The sequence below is a fragment of the Gossypium hirsutum genome, chromosome A05 (genome assembly GCF_007990345.1).
Source record: "Gossypium hirsutum isolate 1008001.06 chromosome A05, Gossypium_hirsutum_v2.1, whole genome shotgun sequence".
Classification (NCBI taxonomy): Eukaryota; Viridiplantae; Streptophyta; class Magnoliopsida; order Malvales; family Malvaceae; genus Gossypium; species Gossypium hirsutum.
Genome location: NC_053428.1, coordinates 63988426 through 64002495, shown reverse-complemented (window position 1 = coordinate 64002495; position 14070 = coordinate 63988426).

Below are 14070 nucleotides of genomic sequence, written 5' to 3'. Positions count from 1 at the left end.
GTCAAGGGTATTTCTGTAACTTTGTAAATCAGGGGTATTTTGGTAATTTTAAAAATTGAGGGTATTTCAGTAATTTCACAAACCAGTGGTATTTTGGTAATGTTACAAACTAGGGGTATTTTGGTAATTTTACAAATTGAGGGTATTTCTATAATTTTACAAACCAATGGTATTTTAGCAATTTTACAAACTAGGGTATTTTGGTAATTTTACTGATCGAGGGTATTTTGGTATTTTGTAAATCGAGGGTATTTTAGTAATTTTGTAAATCGAGGGTAAAATAGTAATTCTTTAAATCAAGGGTAAAACAGTAATTCTATAAATCGAGGGTAAAACGGTAATTCTATAAATCGAGGGTACTTTGGTAATTTTACAATTTGAGGGTATTTCAGTAATTTGGTAAACTAAAGTATTCTAAACAAGGATAACAATACGAATGGGCCTAAAGCCTATTCTCGGCCCAAATGGGCCCACACGCTCGTGTTGTAATATCCTAAATTAGGGCTTAATCAGAATAGTGGTTTCGTGACCACAAATCCAAGATAGAAATAATTATTTTACAATTATTTTGATGTTTATGATATGATTGCATGATTGTGTGAAAATTTCGTGATGAAATTCTATGCCTAAAGTGCTTAAATTGAAAGTAGGGACTAAATCGAATAAGTTGCAAAACTTGCATTCTAGAAGTTTTTAGTATGAAATTGTTTTGGAATATTAATGAGGAGGTCTTAAATAGCAATTTGACCAATTTTAAGTTCATTGACAAAATTAGGACATGGAAGGAATTTTTGGAAAGTTTAGTAGTAAGGGTATTTTGGTCATTTAGTTATTAAAATGAATTAAAAACAAAATTAAAAGCCAATTTTTGTCCATCTTCTTCATTAGGCTGAAATTTCAAGGGTTCTCCATAGCTAGGGTTTGTTTCAAGCTTCCAAGCTCTATAGTAAGTGATTCCAAGCCCCGTTTTTAATGTTCTTTACGTTTTTGGAATCCCGGAAGCTCGGTTAAGCTTATGCTAGCAATAATTCAACCTAGGGTTTATGTTTGGAAAAATACCCATAGGTGAAATTTGTGTATTTTGATGTTTTATGATAGAATATGGGGTTTTAAATTATGTTAGACAACTTGTGCTACTCGGTTTTTAGTGAAAACGAGTAAAAGGGCTTAATCGGTAAAAATACCTAATAGTCACAAGTATATGTTAGAGAGAGAATTTGATGTTGCCATAGAAGGGAAAAGTGATCAGCATGTTATAAAACATAAGAATAAGGAATAAAGTTTAATTCCCGAGCCTAGGGGCAAAAGTGTAATTATGCAAAAGTTTAGGGGCAAAAGTGTAATTTTTCCAAAGTTCGTATTAAATGCTGTTTTGATGAATGTATGTATTAAATAAGATTAATTTGGCATTATAGATCAAGAGAAACGAGATTCAAGTCGCGATCGAGGAAAAGAAAAGATTGTGGACTAAATTGCAAAATCTTTATATTTTGGTACCAAGGTAAGTTCATGTGTAAATGTAGTAACATAATTGTCATTTTACGCAATTTAATGTTGTTTATATGATATGATGCTAATTATTATCATGAAATATTATGCTTTGTGGTTATTGTTGAACAATATGTAATTATGTGAATTACTTGATGAGTATGAACAATCACCGAAGTACCGATTTTGATATTCCATGGAAGACGGCAAAGATGTGTTCAACGGGTGAAATTTCTAGTGAAATGGAAGAACACTTAAGACGCAAGTGACGTTTTGGTAAGTGTTGTGAAATGGACACTTTGGACAGGTATGTTCTTAACCCTCGGGTTGAAAATAGATACAACAACGATAAGGTGGTAAGATGATGAATAATGTTTAGAAATGTGATATATGTTTTGGTGATACCATGCTAAAGTTGTTTGGTATATTTGTGTTGTTATGTTACTTGTTATTTACATATGAACTTACTAAGCATTTATGCTTACTCCCTCCTCTTTATTTGCTATAGTTTTGAACAAGCCAGCTCGGGAATCGGGACGGGTCGAAGGTTCGATCACACTATCCAAAGGACTTTCATCTGGGTAAATGGCTTGTAAAACTTAAGTATGGCATGTATAGCAATATACTTATTTTGTGTAAATAATTTTATGATATGGCCATGATTGGTTGAGAAAATGTTTGATATTGATAAGTCATGGTGATGGTTAAGTTTAGATCATGTTTGATATCATGGAAGTTTAATAGGTTATCTAGTTCATAACAACTCATGGAAAGATGAAACTTGCCTTAAAACAGAATATTGCTGCAGCAATGACATGAATTTGAAAAATCACTAAAAATAGTATAAATGGAATTAAATGATGATCAACTTATGAAATTGAAGCATAATGAGTCTATTTTCATATGGATTGAAAAAAGCAGGCATATAAATTATATTTTATGAGATATTTAACTTTTTTGAAATAGGGTCAGAGTGATTTTTGGATCCCCTATTCTGACTTTAAAAATTCATAATAAATTGTATAAAAATAATTAGAAGTCATTATTTATATTTACAGATTCCTTATTGAGTCTAGTTTTAATAGAAACAAACCTCATAGTCATTGAAATTCTGTATAGAGAGATATCTGATTTGTAATACACAGAGGTTAGAGTAGTTGAACCCTGAAACAGGGGAGACTTTAACTAATAAACTGTACTAATTGGCCCAACCAAAAATTCTAGAAAAAAATTAGTAAATAGATATATGAGTCTAGATTTAGGAAAAATTTACGGATTTTGATTTTGAGTTTTGTAACTCGAGATATGATTTTTTTCTTGTAACTGTGACGCGAGTAGCTATAAAGCTGTGAATGTAGAAACAAATGATTTGAAGTTCTTAATTTGATAAATTATGTTCGGTAACCCCTCAAGCTCGACTCCAGCAACGGTTTCGGGCGTGAGGGAGTTACACGTGTGGCCTTTTTAGCCCAAATCTAGCCACAGATATGAGATTCACCTAGCCTAGTCTAATATTTACTACACAATCAAACAACTTATCCAATTGGGCCCGTAGGCCCATTGGGCCCACATGACCCCTTTCGGCCCATCGCGGCCCGAAGTAGCCATCCTACAACTAGAGTAGCGAGAACTACACACCTGATTGGCGACTGGAGTTAATCCAAGCTCCGAGCACTCTTAGCCGACGCCCAACCCAAACGAGCACGTCATACAGCGAAAGGGATCAGCCAAGAAAGGTACATTTACTCTCATGGTTCCCTCTATTTAAAGCCAGCTTCGCAACCACTCTTATGTTAGCTTCCCGATGTGGGATCCCTCAAACACCAGAGTTTAAATTCAACACCAACTCTTGCCGCCCCCTGTTAGAAAAATAAATGCTCCTTGCTTGCTATGGGATTCGAACCCATGCCTCCCCTTAGATGCTCCACACGCTACTTGCCACTAAGCCACAAGGCTTTTTGTGTCATATTTTATCCCCAATTAATTATAAGGTCTAAAGGCCAAAGTCTAGGTTCCCTTAAAAAAAACAAAATAAATTGCAAGAGCCAAGGCTTGAACCCAGGCTCCCATACAACCTTAACGACGCCACAACCACTAGACTACAAGCTTCCTTATGTCATTTATTTAACACAATAATTTAAAAACCCTCATCCAAGCATCTAGGTTTTTTTTCTCTTAATACCAAAATTTTTGCTAAAGCCCATGTTTGAACCCAAGATTTCTCTAACACTTCTCAGGGCCATTAACCACCAAAGCAGACATTTAATTGTGTTATTTCATTGCACAATTAAATACCTATATACAGCCTCCTTACGGACCCACACTCAAGGCCCAATACTTCTAGGCCCAAATTCGGGATGTTACAGGACTAAATTGAAAATACCAAAATACATGATTAATTAAAAGATGAAAAGAAATTATATCATCTTATTATTATCATCTTTAACCTAAAAACACATGAAAACCCTAGGAGAGGGATAAAAAGTTTTCAAGGCCTAATTGGGTAAGTTTCCTTGTCCCATTTTTAGTAATTTTGTTATTTTTAGAACCAGGATAGCTTAATCTCTCTATTTAAGGGATTAATTTGAAAAGTTATCAAGGTATGAAAATTCGCCATGGATATATTATGCTGGAAATTAGAAATTTATGGTAGAAAATGAAAGATTATTGATATATAAACAACTTTTGCAAGGCGATTTTTGATGAAAACTTGATTTAAGGATTAAAATGTAAACTTGTAAAATTTGATGAAAAATTCTGAAATTTTATGTAAACATGTGCTGGAAAATTTGTAATGGGGCTTTGTTTAGGCTTTAAATAGGGAGTAATTTGCATAAGTTGCAATTTTCGGGCCTAGGGACAAAATCAGAATTTTAAGAAAAGTTAAGGACAAAATGGTAATTTTTTCCTAGTATGTAAATTGAGTCCGTTTAAGTATGAAATGTATGAAATTAATGATTAAATTTATTTATATAGATCCGAAAAACACAAACTTGAGGTTAGAACGAGGAAAGAAAAAGATTTCGGATTAGTAGATTATTACGCGAACAAGTGTTGAGGTAAGTTCATGTAACTTAATCGGATATGTAATTATGTAAATTGAATGTTGTATTGTATGCAATGTGATTTATGTTAATGTGCCATACTTGTATGTTATGATGAAAATTTATACACACTTGAAATAATGATAAAGGGTAGTCCCGATTGAATGTTGAATTCCAATGATTGCAAGCATTTTTCCAAAATTAATAAGGTCTTGCATTTGTTACGAACAGGATTTAGCTTGGACGAGTAATCCCAATGACCTTGTTATAAAAAGGATATAGCTCAGATGTGTAATCCTTATATAATACTTCTCGAGCACACGTTATGATTAGGGTTTAGCCTGGACTGGTAACCCTAATTGAGCTCTTGTGAGCATATGCTATATAAAGGATTTAGCATGGATTGGTAATCCTGTTTTATGACATGTGACTCATGAGTGTGTTCCTTGGTTAAGTACCCTAAGAGGTACCTTCGATAAGAATTGACGGATTAATGAACCGTACACCTCGAGTGTACTACTTGAGCCTTTATCAGGATTTCAATAATTCAATGGAACATATAACTCTTGACTTGGCATGAAAATATTGAGATAAAAAGATAATGACTTGAAAGAACATTGCTTGATGAGCTCATATGTGTTACTTGATTGATATGAAGATTTTGGTAACTAACATGTTTGATTAAATGTATGTGATTAGGCCATTTAGCCAAATGGATTAAAACATAACATCGTATGCCTATATTTTAATAAACAAGATTGGTAAGTTTAGTTTCTGTTATACGAACTTACTAAGCATGTAATGCTTACTCCTTTTACTTTTCCCCTGTTTTATAGTGCTCGGAAGCTCGTGAAGGTTGGAAGATCGTTGGAGCATCATCACACTATCAACCTAGCATTTTGGGTATATTTAGTGAAATCATTTTGGTGTAATGGCATGTATAGAGAAACTTGGCCAATAGTGGCTTGAAGTGTCATTTTGTAACCTAGCCATTGGAATGGCTAGTGATGGTTTATTTTGGGATATGATTTAGTAAACTATTATGATAATATATATCCACATGTGTTATACTAAGTTCATGTGACCCAATGTTGTGAATGTCTAATTTAAGATAAGGTGAGTTGGTAACTATGTATGCATGAAATGGTATGCCTTGTTTAAATGATGAAATTGCTTACTTTAAATACTTGAATTGGTTGGAATTGGTTGAGTGTTTTATGTGCAGGATTTTGGGTGATTTTGAGTGACAAATGAAGATAGAAAATGGCTTCATTTTGTCCACACGGGCAAACACACCGGCGTGTGTCTAGACCGTGTGTGACACACGGGCATGTGGTTAAGCCGTGTGTCCCCTGCACCTAAATTTTGAGAAATAGAATGCTCAAAATTGGGCACACGGGTAGAGACACGGGCGTATGTCACAGCTGCGTATGCCACACGGCTTGGAACACGGGTGTGTGTCCTAGCCGTGTGATACCTGCACCTAATTCAAATTAAATTAACTAACCATACTACCTAGCACACAGGCGTATGACATAGCCGTGTGTGCAAGTCGGAGAGTTAACAGGGTCGAACACGGCCTCTAGCACGGGTGTGTCCTAGGGTCACATGGACGTTTCCCTTGGACCATACGGATGTGTGAGCCCTACTCCTTGAAATTTTTTTTGTAATTTCGCAAAAAATTCTTAGAGGTCTCGATTAAGTCCCGACTCAATTCTAATACTGGTATTGGACCTCGAGGGTCCAATTAAGGGACGTTATGAATAATCTCGGTTAATGAATAGTGATTTGTATGAATGAAATGAAAAATGTTCTGGTAATGCTCTGAAACCCTATTCCAACGACGGGTAGGGTTAGGGGTGTTACATTTAGTGGTATCAGAGCTATGGTTTAGCCGATTCTCGGATTTGACATTGCAAACACGAGTTTAGCTATACATATCATTATATAAATTATGAAGTATGATGACTCCTGATCATTTTTAAATATTTTTTTTCATATAGTAATGCCATCCAATCGAATTAGAGCTGAATCTGAGGAAGCTAAAAGCAATGCTTTAGCTTCAGCTTCAGTTCAAAGAGTCACCTCTATGTCTGGTAGTGAAAGGATCGTGTTTGAGGGCTGAAGTGAGGAGGCAAAGTAAGCCTTCTTTCAAATTATGAATGAATGGTTTACCCAGTACCTGAGAACAAACCCCGTTGTACAACAACCTCCCCCACTTGCTCCTCAACCGGTTTTCGAGGTACCATAGGGTGCTAAATTTGTTAGAATTGGTAAGCCCCTGATAAATAAAATTCACAAACATAGGGTGGAAGAATTTAGGCTACTAGAGATGATAATCTGGAAGGGCTAAGTTGTAAGGCCCCAAAAAATCCTGCAATCCTGAACTTTCATTTTTTCAATTTCAATAAAAATTGTGCTTACCATTCCTAGTCAAGTGTTAATTATGTGATAATAGGTCTTGGTTAAGGTTTGAGTTCGAACTTAGAGGTGAAGGAAATTATGGTTTAATTATTAAAAGAACCTTTTTGGTAAGTAGGTTGGCTTTTAAATAAATGAAGGAATAATTGGACACAAGAAAGCCTTGTGGTGGAGTGGCTAAGTGGCGTCACATGCAAGGCAATGAGGTATGAGGTTCGAATCCCTCCCTGCACAAAAGAAGGATTTATTTTTGCTTAAGGGATGGACAGTGGTGGCATTGGAAATAAACTCTGTAGGTAGTGATAAGAGGAGAAATTTGAGGAGGGATTGATGAGTTATCAAGGAGAAAAATTAGGAGATGAGGAGTGAAGAAGAGGTGGAGTAGAACTGGGAATTTGGGCATAGGAAATTTGGCCATAGAGGCTATAAATAGCTGCCGAATGTGAGGTTTCAGGCAAATGCCGAATTCTCCCTCACCTTGTTGCCAGAAAACCCCTTTTTTCTCCAAAGATCTAAAAGCCAAAAACCTCTTGTTCTTCTTTCTTTTTCTTTGTGCCGATTTTCCATTCTTCCCTTATTCAAGTTCTCTTTTTAATTCACCTCTGGTTTTAAACGATTTCTACTTTTCTTTGCGCCGAGTAACCTTTTTCGTCATACAAGTCTTAAGAGTTGAATATCCTCTGTGCCGCCACTACTCTTTCTACTTCGACCGATTCTAGTGTAAGTGTTTTGCTCTCTCAATTGGTTTTGCTAGTATAGATCACTCTGTCCCTCACTTCTTCTAATCAGTTTTGGTAGTATTAGTATCGAATCCCAGTCTTTTGAATCCCTGCTGATTTGCTCCTTAGGTGAGATATTGGTAAGTGTTCTTCACTTCGGTAAAGGTTGGCCGAATAGGCTTTAGTAGAAAAGGGTGACATATGCTGGAAACAAGTCACCCATTATGTTTTTAATAATAATTAATGCTGATCTGGAAAGTACTCGTGATTAGTGATCAAGGAAAAGTGATACATGATATTCGTGACAGGTTTTAAATATTTATAATGAATCGTTCTTGAAACTAACTATTATCACGATCAAGGTAAGTTACCTATCAAATAGTAGTATAGCCTTAGCAAGACCGGATTATCGAACCCAAAGGAACTAAAAGTATTAGTATTAACTTTCTTTTTATTATCTAGCCTAAAAAATAAAAGGGGTTTTGTTTATCTAACTAATTAACTAAACTAAGAAATCACAAAAAATAGAATTGGGGAATTACTTTCAGGAAAACGATTGAATTAAGACAATACTTTAGGAAAAATCCACCTAGACTTCACTTGTTATTTGACTCTGAATCGGACGATTTATTCATTTGACTTGATTCGTAGAAATCCCTAAGTTATATTATTATCCCTCTCGAGACTAACAACGTCTAACCCTAGGTTGAATAATTGAAATTTCTTTCTAATTAACTCCCTAGGGTTGCATTAACTCGATCTATGGATCCCCTTATTAGGTTTCACCCTAATCCGAAAAAATCTTATCACCCTATTTCTAGGCGCGCAATCAACTCCGCTTAATTATGACAAATGTACTCTTAGACAGGGTTTATTCCTCCCCTGATAAGAGCTTATCTTGAATTAATATCCTGGAATATCAAGACAAGAATTAAGAACACATAATTAAGAACAAGTCAAATATTTATCATACAATTCAAATAATAATAACAAGATCTGTCTCAAGTTTCATTTCCCTTAGGTATTTAGGGGTTTAGTTCATAACTAAAAAGGTAAACATCTCAGAAGAATAATGAATACAAAACATAAAGAAAAGCCCAAAACTCCTGAAGGGAGATTGAGGGGAGATCTTCAATCTTGATGATGAATCCGGCTTCTGAGATGGATCAATCGACTTTTCTTGAGTAGCTCCATGTTTCCTTCCTTTTGTGTCCCCCATTTTCTCCTCCTCTAGGGTGTATTTATAGGCTTTTGAATGCCTAAGAACCCTTAAAATTGGCCTTTTCTGAATTGGACTAAACTTGGGCTTGGCAGGGACACGCCCGTGTACGATTACTTTAGGCCATTGTCAAGCCTGTTAAATAGGCACGGGTGTGTGGTCCACCCGTGTGAGTCGTGCTTCGATTTTGCCAAATTGACACGGTCGTGTGGTCTACCCATGTGAGAAAGTCCAGGCCGTGTTGATTTTGTGCGTTGGCCCATTTTCTCCATTTTTGGCCTGTTTCTCGTTCCTTTCACTCTCTTATGCTCACCTAAATATAAAATATGAAATTAAGGCATTAGGAGCATCAAATTCACCAATTTTAAGGAAAAATCATCCATAAAATATTCTAAGCATGGGATAGAAATATGTATAAATTACGGTTTATCAAATACCCCCACACTTAAGCATTTGCTTGTCCTCAAGCAAAATCCTCAACTCATAATCAAAATAAGTTCTTCTCAACTTATAATTTCTATCGATAATATCTCAAAAATAATCCATAGGTAATCATACATTGAAAATTGAACTGAAAGAACATCAAATTTTTAAACATTCCTAGTTGAGTATTTTATCATGAAAGCATAGGTGTCTCCCCTCATCTAAGTAGTTACCTTCGACTCAAAATATCACAGATTTCCACATCCTCACTAAAGATTCACTCAAATCACTGGTGTTTAAGGATAATAAATGAAGCACTCAATAGTCAATAATGAAAAGTCATTACCATAGGCTTACATGAAAGTCAAATCTCCACCATTATAAATTGAGATGAAATATCAATCAAAAGGTCTTTAGAAGGTTGTACGTGGCTTTGGTTAGAGGGTGTTGTCACAAGCTGAAAGAAAGGATTAGAATCAAGATTGAATTGAAAAATTGCCTAATTAGAAAAATGACTAGTCATTAATTGCGTACAACAGAGTTTTTTCTCAGAATATGGAATTTAACTTCTTTAGCTCAAAAGATCACTACTTCTAATATGTATACATGTATTTTTTTAAAGAACAAGTCAAATTAAAAAACATAGCTAAGCAACTATTCCAACTTAAATCTCGATAAAAATAGGGACCAAATTAGTTTAGGGGATTTCAACAATAATGAGTTATGGGTTAATATTGAGGGTAAATCAATGAATGGGTTGTTAGGCTCAAGGGGGTCACTAAGGGTTAATTGTGAAGGTTGGCTTTTATAGAGTGAGTGGGTTAAACCTAAGTGCCTTTATCATTTTGACATATCACATCAAATGATGTGGTCTTGACATGCATAATCAAGCAAGTTCTAGAATAACAATTCAATACTGATGCACTCATAGCAATAATAAAAGTGAGTATGAAAGAATTAATAAATGCTCTTGAAGGCTCGAGATCTCACAAAAAATTTTGGCTTTTTGATGTTTAAACTTGTGAATTTCAACTCAAGATAATACCTAAACTTGGGGAAACAACTTAAAATTTTAAATTCTTAAAAATCAACATATCATGCTTAATTCTCTAATGTCTTAAAGTTTAAATAATAAATGCATGAATGCCTATGTTTTAATTTAAGATATATCAATAAAAATTATAGACTAATTGAAATTCATTCTAATAATGATATGAGATGATCGTATGAGAATAAAACAAAATTTAGGGATTTTTTTGATATAAAAATGAATACCCCCCACACTTAAAATGTACATTGCCCTCAATGTACAAAGATAGATATATAGAAAAGAATATAAATAGAAGATAGGGAGAGAAGTGAAACTTCCTGAATGATGAATGAATTTCCTTGAACTGGAGTTTTAGAGAATAATCGGCATGAGGGTAGAGGAGGATACTCCGGTGGTGGTAGAGGTTCATTAGTCCATAAGTCTTGCGCCAAAAGAATATTATATCTGGTGGTAGCTATGGTCGTGGTCGAGCAGGACATGGCAGTCGTGGAGAACCTTTCCTAGTGGAGTTTTTAGTTCCTATGCGATGATAAGCTTAGGAGCTCTTTATAACTGTGACAGAATCAGGAACTTTTTAGTAAATATAAGGAAGTATAATTACTTGATATGAAATAGCCGAAAGTAAAAATTGTTAACTAAAAATTATAAAACCTAATAAAAACAAGCTTAAAGAAAAATGAAAAGTAGTTTTAAAATAAAAGTCAAAACATAAAAATAAATAATAAAATTTTTTTTTTAAACATCTTCATCGCTAGATAGTTCGCAAGGTGTGGGTGGCGATGAGATGCGGAAGTGCTGACAAATTTGCTGTAGAGTAGCATCAATGTTATCAAAGCGCTGAAAACACTGTTGCTCGAATCGGGTAAAGCACTCAGAGATGTTAGCGTATGAAGCCGCCGCATGAATTGGACGAGAAGGAGGTGGTGGCTGAGATGGTGGGTCCTCATGACGTGGAGGGACATCATCAGTAATGTCCTCAAGGGCCTCCTCCTCGGTGGATTGGGCGAGAGGGTACTGAGGAGGGAAGGTGCCACGTCGTTTCTCGATCATCCTCATACTTAGCATGCTCGAGATATCCTGTGGAGACATCTGGCCCATGAGAGTGAGGGAGGATGATTGGGCTGCTGTATTGAAGAGCCCGAAGTGCCGAGCCAACTGCATCATATAGGGCCCAGTAGAGATGACCCCCTTCCTATGTCGCTTTGTCTGATGTTGAATGGCGAGGGCAATGAAATAAGCAAGGTCTATGACGTACCCGTGCGACATACGCCATAGGAAGTAGGCGTCATGAGTGTTGACGACGCCAGTGGTCTCTCGCCTTCCTGTTAACGTGAGAGCCAAAATGGCGTGTAAGTACCTCAGAAATGGAGAGAGAGCCGATACCTTGGAGTGGCTAGGATTGTAGGAGGCAGTGCCGGGGGTGAGGGCGTCCCAACATTGTGAAGGAGAGTGATGGATGTGACAATTGAGAGCGTAGAGTTCATTCTCCTCCATGAACTCCTCAGTGTAAAGGCCTAGTGCGGTTCTGAACTCTGGGGCGTTCAACTGGTGGACTAGACCACCGAGGCAAAACTGGATTGTTCTCAGGTCATCAAAGTGGGCCATCACGGTCTAGAGATGGAACATTGAGCAGAGTTCCATCGTGAGTTCGAGATATGTCGGCTCGACAATCTCAAAGAAAAGCCCCCAAGGATCAGTGGTCAGGAGGGCCCGAATTACATCCGCGAGTTGGACTTGTTCTAGCGCGGCCCAGTCTATACAGTGGCCTACTTCCAATGGTCGGGCCCGTAGAATATGGAAAAGTTCTTCTTAGGGCCCAATGGGGAACTGCAGGAAAGGGTGACAAATTTCTGCGGTAGGACCTGAGAAAGATGACAATCCCTTCCTTTTCTTTGAAACAGGGACGACGACTTTCTTTCCTCTTGAAGACGACATGGTATACCTGCAAGCAAAACCATTATTTCGTCGTGATGAATGTTCAAGGTAAGCCGAAAACAAATTTAGAAAGACAAAAGTCATATATTAAAAGTAATAATCTTAGTCACAACTACTAGCAAACTTAATAAAAAACGATTAATTTTATGGTGTATCATTAGCATGATGATAGAATGAGTTTCATAGAAAATGGCAAATAATTCTATGTAGCATATTTTATTGATGGAAAATGTCAACCCAAAGGTATGAGTATTTCTATTATCCTAACCATAAATATTCACTTTAAACTAGTCAAATGGAACAGATAGATCATGTAATGAGTAAGAACTTCAACATGAAAAAGATGATAACTACTCTAGATACAAAATTTGAGTGACAGAAAGATGAAAATAACATGAAAAGTGCAGATTACTATGATAAATAGCACTAGAAATCAGTAAAATAAACGAGAAAAGAGTAAACAAACGCTAGAAAGATGAGAATGAGCGTTAAAAATGGGGTTGGAAGCGGTGCACAGGTGTGGTAGGGAGGCCGTGTGGACTTGCAACGGCTAGGTTTATGGATTTTGGGTGAAGAAGATGATGAATAGTGAAGGTTATTTATAGATTTTGGGACACACGGCCAGGGAACACACCCGTGTTATCCAATTTTTGCCCGTGTGATTTGCGGATTTTGAATTTGGGAGCGTCTGGCATTTGGCCCACGCCTGTGTTCCTTGGGCGTGTGGGTGCACACGGCCATGTCTGTCTTTGTTCACTTCTCCCTTGCCTTTGTATGAAGGTCCACACCCGTGTTGTTTTGGCAGGTTCGCCCACGGTTGCTTAGCACGGACGTGTCGTACGCCCATGTTAATTTGACAGGTTCGGCCATGGTTTTTCAAGGCACGGGCAAGTCTCACGCCCATGTTGTTTTGGCAATTTCGCCCACGGCCATGTCGCATGGCTGTGGCGATTTATCGTAGCTCGTGCTGGGAAAAATCTTTGCCCTATTTCTACACGGTCCTAAGCACGCCCGTGTGCTTGGCCGTGTCTGTGTGGTAAACCAGTATTCAAGAGCTCTGTTAGTAAGTTAGGTACTAAAATTTAAAGAAGTTAATACAGTTAGTGCTCGGGTTGCCTCCCGAGAGTGCTTATTTATAGTCTAAGCTCGACTTACCTCTTTATTGAATGGTCATGGTGGTTCGAGGAGTTTATACTTCTTATTCCTGCTGTGAATCTCATCAAAATAAAGTTTTAGGCAGGTATTGTTTACCTTAAAAGTGCCGAACTTGGTATGAATTACCTCAACTGTACCGAATGGGAAAATGCTAAGTACCGTAAGAGAAATATCTTCATTCAGTTTGGTAGTGACAATGTGAGGATCTGCGACATCTAATAAAACTTTATTTCCAACCTTAAGTTAATTTGGAAAGGTATTGAGCTTGTTCTGGCGTAGTTTTGGTTTATCATGTGTTCTCGATTTATGCGTCTGCCATTCATCTAGCTCCTCGATTTTTAGCCTTCGTTCTTCATGAATAGGTCCTCTACTATTGCTTGAAAATGGCTCATGTACTTCTAACTCATTTCCTGTAAAGTAGGTTGCACCATATTGTCAGTTTTAGTAGAATGGTTTAGACAATCACCTTCAATTTTCGATATTTTGCCAAAATTGCGAGCTTGAAGGGTGATTGTTTTGTCTCCCACACGAAGTGAGCTCACCTGTAACACCTCGTACCCGAGACCGTTGCCGGAGTCGGACACGAGGGGTTAACAGACTTAATTCACATATTTG